Source organism: Etheostoma cragini, chromosome 1, assembly GCF_013103735.1.
Source record: "Etheostoma cragini isolate CJK2018 chromosome 1, CSU_Ecrag_1.0, whole genome shotgun sequence".
Classification (NCBI taxonomy): domain Eukaryota; kingdom Metazoa; phylum Chordata; class Actinopteri; order Perciformes; family Percidae; genus Etheostoma; species Etheostoma cragini.
Window position 1 is genome coordinate 30,013,827 of NC_048407.1, and position 9,351 is coordinate 30,023,177.

Here is a 9,351-nt window from a genome sequence, read left to right on the forward strand (position 1 = left end):
CTTAACTTAAATATTCTAGTGGAAAACGTTAACATGTTTTTTTTTGTAGACCCAATGCTTTATTTTTTAGAGTGCAGTTGTGTCTCATCCAAATGAGGATAAAAGTGTGTCATTGGATAAGGTACGGGGTTTTTTGTCACCTTATTGTCAAACGAATCTCAGAGTTTAAGAACTAGAGGTGTGTGTGTGGTGTGTGTGTGTGTGTGTGTGTGTGTGCGCGCGCAGAGGAGCTGAACAATTTGACAATATTAGTAACATCATATACAGAAGTACAACATTTCATGGCTTCATTTCATTTCACGCTGCGACATATTGTGAAAGACAATCAAAAACGTGTTTGTAGAAAGAAAATATCAGCAGAAAATCGCATTTTAAATTGACGTTCTTTTTTACTGGTTCCTTTTATATTCAGTTCAATGTGTTCAATGAAAGAATGTTAGGAATGGTTTCCTCTTTGTTTTTAAATACAATAAGCTATATTTTGTACTTTAGAAGAATACTAAAAGCAGTATAAAAGTACATTCATATTTATCTGTTGAAATATATACATTTATCGCAAGTAATATTGTGATTGTGATATTCAACAAAGTTATAGCATATTTTCCTTGTATCGTGTATCGTATAATACTTATTATATTTTTTTATATTTGATTTATATTTGATTTTGATTTAATGTGTATTTTTCCTTATTCTGTTGCAATTTCTTTTAAGCTGCTTTAACAAGGGAATTTCCCCAGGGGATCAATAAAGTATCTTATCTTAATACTTAAAGAATGCACCACTTGTTTTTATCTCAACTTTCTTAAAAATAGAACCCGTTGAGCTGCGAGCTGACTGTATCTTTACCCCTAGTCTGCAGAGCTGTGTACACTCTGAATTCAGAATGAAGACTTCAGTGAATGATGCCCCGAGGAGCTGCTCTTGCTCTCTTCGTCAGATCTCCGTGAAGCTATGCGAGACCCTGACATCTTCCTAGTTCACTCAAATGATCAATCAGCCGGACAAGGTTCTGACTCCTCTAATTTCCTACAACACAACGGATCTCCGGCACTGCCCTTTCTTTGCCTTTGCTGTAGTCTCCTTCCTCAAACAGACAATTGGTTTGTATTGATTCCTGAACATCATTCCCAGATGACTCATCTTCTCGCTCCAGGAGTCTGGCTCTGCGAGGAAACACTTTCTTCCGGTTTTCCTGCTCTTACTTTAAGTAATGTTTGTCAAGGTGGAAGGTTCTGTCTGGGTTTTGAGGCTCAGAATTGTAGCTTGTGATAATAAGTGGTAAAAGTGTATGGTATATTCTTTCTTTGAGAGGAAAAACGGCGTCTTTAGTGGGGCCGAGGCTGGCAAGAGGTGTGCAGTGGCGCCCCCGAGGAGCATTTGGCCTTCCTCAAATGTTTTGTAAGCGTTTGACAGGTGAAATAGTGTGGGAACTGCAGGGAGTGTTGCTTTAAAATGCTTTTTGTCGCGCTTGTCGGGGTGGAGGTGCCTGGTGAATGCTCAATAGCTCTGTAGGAGCCACTGGTGAATGGTTGATTGCCGGGGGGGGGGGGGAAATGGCTCCCTGCAAGAGCTGTGCAGATTGTTGCTGAGCCTCATTCTGTGGCGAAACTGTCCACATTGTTATTGATTGATCAGACTGACTTTGCCTGTTTTTCAGCCTGAACCAGTTGGAGGGTCGCCATGTGAACCGACGAACCACATGTTCTGCTGAAGCCCAGCTCGTTCTCGAACATCCTCCGCCTGGGGAAAGAGACGTGCAACAGAGTTTATTGTAATGGCACAAAGCTGTCTCACTGTCCACACTCATTTTCATTGTTTTCACTGTTGTGTTCCATATGTTGCCAAAATCTCACATGGGGTACCGTAGATCAAAGTCAGTTGTAATGTCGTCCCTGACAAATATGCTATTAATCAGAGCAACAATTCCTTTGTCCACCTGTTCTCCGAGTTTTGTCCAAGCCCCTTCAGGCAAGAAAGATTTTTCAATGATGGAAAGATGGTTGGATTGAGACATGGTGATGGAGGATGAGTCACCCATGTTTTGATGACTGGGGCAATGGTAGGGTCAAATGGGGTCCTGAGAACCCAGTAAATTGTGGGGCGCTCCATGCTCTCCTTCGCCTTGATTCAGAGTTTTTGCCTTGGAGTTAGCAGAAAGGAAGACGAGAAGAGTTGAGGCAAAGAGAAATGGATGGGAAACCAAGAGACGATTTTGAGGTAAGGGAGAATGAAAAGGAACGGATGAGAGAAAACCGTCGATGTTGAAAGAAATGGCTGCTGACGGATGATACCGGATGGATAAAGGAATGTAGGTAATGCTGAAATAGTTTGTGGTTATTTTTTAGAGACTGAGAAAGTAAAGCAGAGAGGGAAGCCGAGAGAGAGAGGGATTGTTCAGAGCCAGCGCCTGGCGAGGGCCATTGTTCATCCTTCCCTTTTGAGCTGAAGGAGACAGGAGAGTTTCACACGCCACTCGCAGGCATCCTGCTGGGCAGCCCCGGAAGGGGGCTATTGCAGCCGGTAAAGAAGGCCTGGCCATAGGGATAAATTACTTTGAATGGAGGGGTCTGTGTTTGCCATTTTCCTCTCTTTTTCTAAAAGGAGCCAGAGAGGGAAAGAATTCAACCCCAACCACAGGTTGTCCGCTCCGCTTCTGGAAAGGCTCTGCCTTCCAAGTCACCAATTTAACATCCCTCCACCCCCACCGTGCTCCAACCACTCCACTCCCACCTTCTATGGAATGCTCCGGGGTTTTGTTGTCCTGAGGGGACCAGGGTGTGTACGTCTCTTATGAGGTTTCATAACTTCACGATGTGCATGTATTGTTCTTGGGGTAAGGGATACAAAATGAATCCCACATTTCACTACTTTCAAAGAAATTCAATTCACAAACTGTCTTTCCTATTATTAACAAATGTATCACCTGCGGTAACCCTATAAAAGTACAAATAAAGTATAATTCTTAACATCTAGTTTACATTTCCCTAATTACTTCACAAATTGTTTTTATGTAAATAGATATATCTAAGTGTTGGTGTTTCAGCTTATAAAGAGGCTCCAAAATGGAGTGTGAGAGTGTGTACGTTTACATGCACATACAATTCTGTTGTTTTCCCTTATTCTGGAAAAACAATATTCCGACTAAGCTGTTTACATGGCTAATGGAATTAAGTTTTCCACTAATATTTCCATTTACATGTAGTTGTGCAAAACCTGTTGATATCCAAGTCTTTGATAATGTTTAAATATAGCTGTGTTTCTCCCTTTCATCAGGCCGGCAGCTTTGCGAGGTGTTGGCTGGTTGGTTTGTGTACAGCAACCATAGTAACGCACAGCGCTGAACATAAGCTTGTGGTAAAAACCCAGATTGAGACGCATATTCCGAATGCAATGGGTCCAAAAAACCCAAATAATATCGTAATATCCCACACGTCTTAATTGGAAAATGCTAATAGGCCTTATTCAGAATATCCAACCAGAATATGGGCACAAAACAGATGGACTGTTTTGTTACAAAACTGAAGGAATATATTAACTTGCAGTATGGAATAGTTTCCAGTTAAATCCTGACCAATAATCACCCCTGAGGGTATATTATTGGTCCGTATTGACCACAGAAATATTCAGTGCATATGATGTTGGATTAGCAAAACAAAACTGCCAACAGTTAAAGTGAAAAAATTCTATTTGAATTGAACCGAAGAATTGTTAGGGTTAATAAGAATTAAGGATTGACGTCTGTGAATCTTCTCTGTCGCAGTTGGTTGAGGGATCAGTTAATGTGTGTTTGTGTCAAAAAAAAAACAGCGTATAAATAAATCAGTATTTGCCTTCAAAATCCAGAATTAGTATGGCTCTATTCTGATACCAGTTTGGTTGATACAGTGTGTGTACATTTGTACAGGCGCGAGTGTGTTGCGCGTGCATGCGCTTGTTTGAGCCCTCCTTGTAGTTAGCAGCTCATTTTAACGGCTGACTGTCAGACTGATGTAGAAAACAGAGAGGTCAATATACTGAAACTGGCAAACTTCTACTCAAAGATTTACAATTTACAAGCCCAGTTTTTGCTCCAAATCCTAAATGTTAACATCATAGAGCGTCTGGTGCCAACATGGAGGAGGTTAGCGATGTGGAGCGGAGCCCTTCATGCTGTGTCCGTTTACAACTGGATATTACTGAGTATTACCTCAGTGCCTGCTCTTCTCATCCAGTCAAGGCCCATAAAGTGAGTTACAGCTCACCCGCATGGATTAATCTCCTTTTATTACACTTATCCTTTTGCCTGGAGTTCACATTCACAGACATGGACCAAATGAAGCTGCTAATACTGATCTAGCATCTGTTGCTGCGGTGATGCCTGGTTAGGAACACTGTACTTGTTCTTGTTTAAGATTGAACTGTTTTGGTGCCTTACCAAGCTCAGGTGAATGTTTATGTTTTTAGTGTGTGAGAATTTAAAAATAGATACATATTTGTAGTTTTTATTTATTTTATGTTTTTTACCTCTTGGTTTCATGACAAGAGGTTGCATTTACTTTACAATGTGTATCTTAATCTATGGTCACAACCAGTCCAGTGCTTAGCGCCAAGATGATGTGATTGGTTTGAACTGTTGAGTCAGTGTACTCACGTCATATTTTATGTTTATTTAATTGTACTTCTCAGCTCTGTCCATAGCTAATAATTGCATTTTTAAGGATTATCATTCTTGATGTTAAATCATGCAGCCCAAACTGACTGCAAGTGTTGTAAAACCAACTCCTCAAAATGAGAAATTCAACACTGCGTTCATGCTGTTAGAGGAAGGTTTAATGACTGTTATTGTAAAAGTTATTCAGACATCAATCCTGGTTTGCTGTACTCTCTCTTGTAGGTTGCCACGTTCTGAATCTGATTTGTACGTCAGATGGATTTCAGTCTCTCACCATGCAGCCCCTTAGCAGGTGGGGGGGGATTTAGGCTGAAGTTTTGGCCCAGACGTGTGGCTCGTGTAGCAATTACAGACTGACTCTGCTGGACTGAACCTGATACCGCTTACACACACACACACACACACCCAACACACACACACAAACACACACACACACACACATATATATATATATATATATATATATATATATATATATATATATATATATATATATATATATATATATATATATATATATATATATATATATATATATATATATATATATATATACACACACACACACACACAGAGTAAAAAATCTGTAATTTCAACCTGCAGTCAAATTGAAATAGTAAAATCGTCCCACACCAGAGATTTTGCACTCTAGTAGACAGCCAATTCACTTTTCTTGCACTTAAGTCATCCTGCGGTTTTGTTCTATCTGCACACTTGTTCAAGCACTGTGGTTTTAACATTCCCATCAGTTCAGCTACTTTTAATTTGAGCTGAGTGAGCTCCATTGTTTTTAAAAACCCAAAACATGGTTTTGATTTGCCTTCACAGAACAATAGATGTTTGTAGTGGAGACGGGTCACTTAGTTTGGGTTTATTGGACATTTTTTGAGGTTTGCATCCTGGTTTGGCGTAGATGTAGGATTCCGTTTTTTTTTCATATTTTGAAACTCAATTTTGAAAAGTAATATATAAACTATAAACACCACACTCATGTCATCACTAATCTCCAGATTGTTTTCATTGAATCCACCATGTCCTGTTTTCATTTGGTTTTATTCTTGTAGATTATTTTAGGGTTATGTGTCAGTTAAAGTGGGCTTGGTTTATGACTGGTATGTCTGGTTTATGACCTGCAATGCTTAGTTTTTCATTTAGCACATTTTCTGTAGCAAATTTATCCAAGTCAAATTACTCTTTTTTCATTGTAAAATGTCAGAAAATATTGAAGAATTTAGCTAAGTTTTGACCAAAAACCTCTAATTTATCTTATCAGGTGTGGGTAGAACAGGGGAGGTGGAAAATAAGCAGGACTGTGGGTACCTGGGATCTGGGTTGGGAACCACAGACTTAAATTGTTAATTGATTATCAAAAATACTAACCAATAGTTTTCCGTCAGTCTATTAAATGTTCAATCCACTAAAAGTTTAGCGCCACGTACTCTTGGGAAGCTCCCTACATAGAACAATTATTGTAAAACCACACATTTAAAAAGTACAGATTCAAGGATGGATCTTGGGATTTTAAGAATGTATGCGGCATAAACGAATTGGTAAATTACATCCCATCCGGGATCAGTTGAAGCTGAATGAAAGTGAGCTACCCGTGTATCCCTGATAGAGGCCCCTGTTGGGGGATTTTGGGAGTTAAAGTAGGGGGTGTGTGTGTGTGTGTGTGTGTGTGTCTGTTTGTGAGAGAAGGGGTGGGGGGGTCAGCTGGCCAAAGAGACAATCTGTGGATTAGAGTGAGCTTGGACACCAAGTGCTCACTCAGCACATTACCCAGCGAGTCTAGTGCTCACAGCCAGAGGCAGAGCTCAGAGATCCTTTGTGTTTTCACTGCCGGGCCCGACACACACACACACACACACACACACACACACACACACACACACACACACACAATCCAACTCCCATCCTCAGTGCATTAACACAATAAAAACGTTATTGAAGTAAACAAACTCCACAGCAGTGTATTTTTAATTTAGTTTAACAGTAAAGAAATAAAGAATAGGCAACATTATGCCAGGAAAACAAGAGAGCTAGCAAAGCTGGTAATGGTCGTCTGGTTAACACAAGATTTTAGCTGTGACTGTCCTTTCTTTGCGGTAAGTGAAGTTGCTCCATTTTGGCTGCTGTCTGTAGATTCCTTAATTCTTTCGGATGTTTCAAACAGTACGTAAACGTTCTAACAGCGGCAGTGTTGGGTATTGTTTAGGGGCCTTGCCACCACGAGACAAATCAGAACATGTAGCTCAACTCAAATCACCTTCTTTTGACTGAAAGCACTGCCAAACAACACTTTGTCGGCTCACGAGTACCATTTTCACTTTCTCATAGCCTACTGCATTGAACGGTCCACCTACATGAACACCTTCCTGTAATCAACGGTGGCGTCGTTACTTCGACCAGCGTCGTTACGTCGACCAGCGTAGTGCAAGCGTAAAGTTCGGTTCTAAGGTTTGGCAGAAAATGCAAAAAGCCGGCACATCTTTGCACTGAAATGCTCAAAGTCTCAGCTTCTACTGTAACTCAAGCCATGCTGTTTGAACTGTAGAAGAAACTCTGCTTTTTATTCATATTTTTTTTTCATTTAACTAAAGAAGCCATAGTTCCTGAATGTCAAATGTTGTCAAAACCCAACAAGCCGTACCGTAGGACCTTGCCTACATGAAATTAGAAAAAAAAAATCATGATTTAAATTTGGAAGCACGTATTGATCGAATAAGTAACGCTGCAGGCATTCAAAGACAACTTTCGGTACTTTGGGTCTTGCTGTTCGAGACCAAGGCCTAGTCGAAGCTGTCTTTCTCTCACCACATCATCGCTTTCATCTCAACATTGTGACATTCACGGTGCTGCTTCTGCAGCCGCTGAACAAATAGACCAAACTTCCCCGCTCTCAGTCTCTCTTTTCCCTCCTCGCATCGCTTCTTCAATATAGAACACTTGCTTTCTCGACCGCACTTAACGCCACAGGAGTCTTCCCGCACAGGATTACGACCTGCAGCTCTTCATCTGCCCATGTGCACCTTCCATCCTTCATCATCAGCGTGTCCCTTTTAACATTCGTGGCATCTTTGTGAAAAAGGTCCAGTTTCCCATTAGGTCATTAAAATCCTTAAAACACTTGTCAGAGTAAATGTGATGGATCTTTTATGCGTTTTCTCTTTGATCATACTACAGAGTCCTTCCCTCATTCACATACACACAGTACACACACACACACACACACACACACACACACACACACACATACATATTGAGTCCCAAAGCCACATAAGTACAGTGTGTGGAGGCCATAGTCATCACAAAGGGCTGACAATCGTGGAAAATGAAACCTAGTACGACACGCTCGCCCCTCTCCCTCCTTAACCCCTTCATGGCCCTGTGACCAGGGAGACCACACTACATCACTCACACAGACGTTTTTTGTCTATAAAAGATTCTTCAAATTAATTTAAAAGTATGCCAAGCATGACATACATTTTGACTTTTCCCAGTGTAAACCAGTTTAGTTATCGGTAAGATATCTCACAAAGCTACAAATGGGTTTGGTTTAATTCTGCTGAAGGCGTCTGCCTTGGTCCAGAGATCAAGTGATTTTACTTTGGCTGTAAGAAGTTTCCGATATAGACATTGTTTTTTCTTTATTATAGCTCTACTATTATTTTTTTTCAATTGAAATTTAGCTTTAAACTAACTGGTACCATTCATCAAATGACAGTGTTTATGTATAACATTGCACATGTTTTTTTACAAATAAATCCCACAGATTAAAACCTACAATATGTGTTTTGTGTGCTGGTAGGACCAGTGTTCACATTTGCATTTGCATATTGTTTGCCACAAAAAAACATGCAAGCAAAATGATCAACAAATGTAATATTTTCTGGAGTCTGCAGCTGTAGAAGTTGTTGGGGGGGGGGGGGGGGGGTTGTTCACTAGTGAAGTTTCCATCTAATTGTCAAGCAAACTTTTAAAAGGTCTCAAAAAAGAAAGACTAGACTTGTGTAGACTACACAAAGGGTAGTTTCGTCACAAGTTGACGTTACGCATGGTTGTAGATTGCAAACTGGCTTGCTATATCAAAGTGTTTAGAAGCTAAGTTCTTTGGCTAAATGGAGAGAGGTAGCATTGTACAGAACACAGGGTTGTGGCAGAGACATTTGTTATCAGCAAGACAACCGTTCACCGCTGTGTTAACACGGTGAGCAGGGCCATACCATTCAAACTGTTGAACCAATTCATTACGTTAACAGACATGGCTGAGGCACAGGCTACAGTCGCACCACTGCGACTCCACTGCGCACCTTGTGCCACAAGTGTACGCTGAATGGGACCTGTATCCCGATCCTTCCCCCATGCGATGGATACCGGGACTATAGTCATGTGAGTTACATATTCGCTAAGTCACACCTTATAAGGCAAAGCTGTTTTCATATTTTTCAAAAAAGGCAAAAAACACCTCAAGCGAGCGTTATTTATTTATTTTTTTGCAAATTCTGCTTTTTTTAACACATTTTTCGGGCCTTTTTGTCCGCCCACCCACCGACCCCGGAGTGCCAGCCCACATGGCCGTCCAGCAGCCAGTCACTCATCCCTGGCCAAGTCAGTGTCATCTTTGAACTGACTTCAGAGAGACTGCTGGCCGGCCGTGTGTGTGTGTGTGTGTGTGTGTGTGTGTGTGTGTGTGTGTGTGT

The 9,351-nt window shown here is 40.8% G+C and overlaps 1 protein-coding gene and 1 long non-coding RNA gene across 4 annotated transcripts in view; both read left to right on the top strand.

The window, feature by feature from the left end:
* LOC117945719 overlaps positions 1–6,813 on the top strand; it is a 20,064-nt gene extending 13,251 nt beyond the window's left edge. Inside the window, exons 3-4 of the long non-coding RNA XR_004656875.1 lie at positions 2,775–2,779; positions 6,687–6,813. This is a non-coding gene — a long non-coding RNA (uncharacterized LOC117945719). The remainder of the gene's footprint in view (positions 1–2,774; positions 2,780–6,686) is intronic.
* Positions 1–9,351, top strand: part of lrp4 (low density lipoprotein receptor-related protein 4) — a 117,549-nt gene that overhangs the window by 33,451 nt on the left and 74,747 nt on the right. The gene's annotated exons all lie outside the window — the stretch shown is intronic.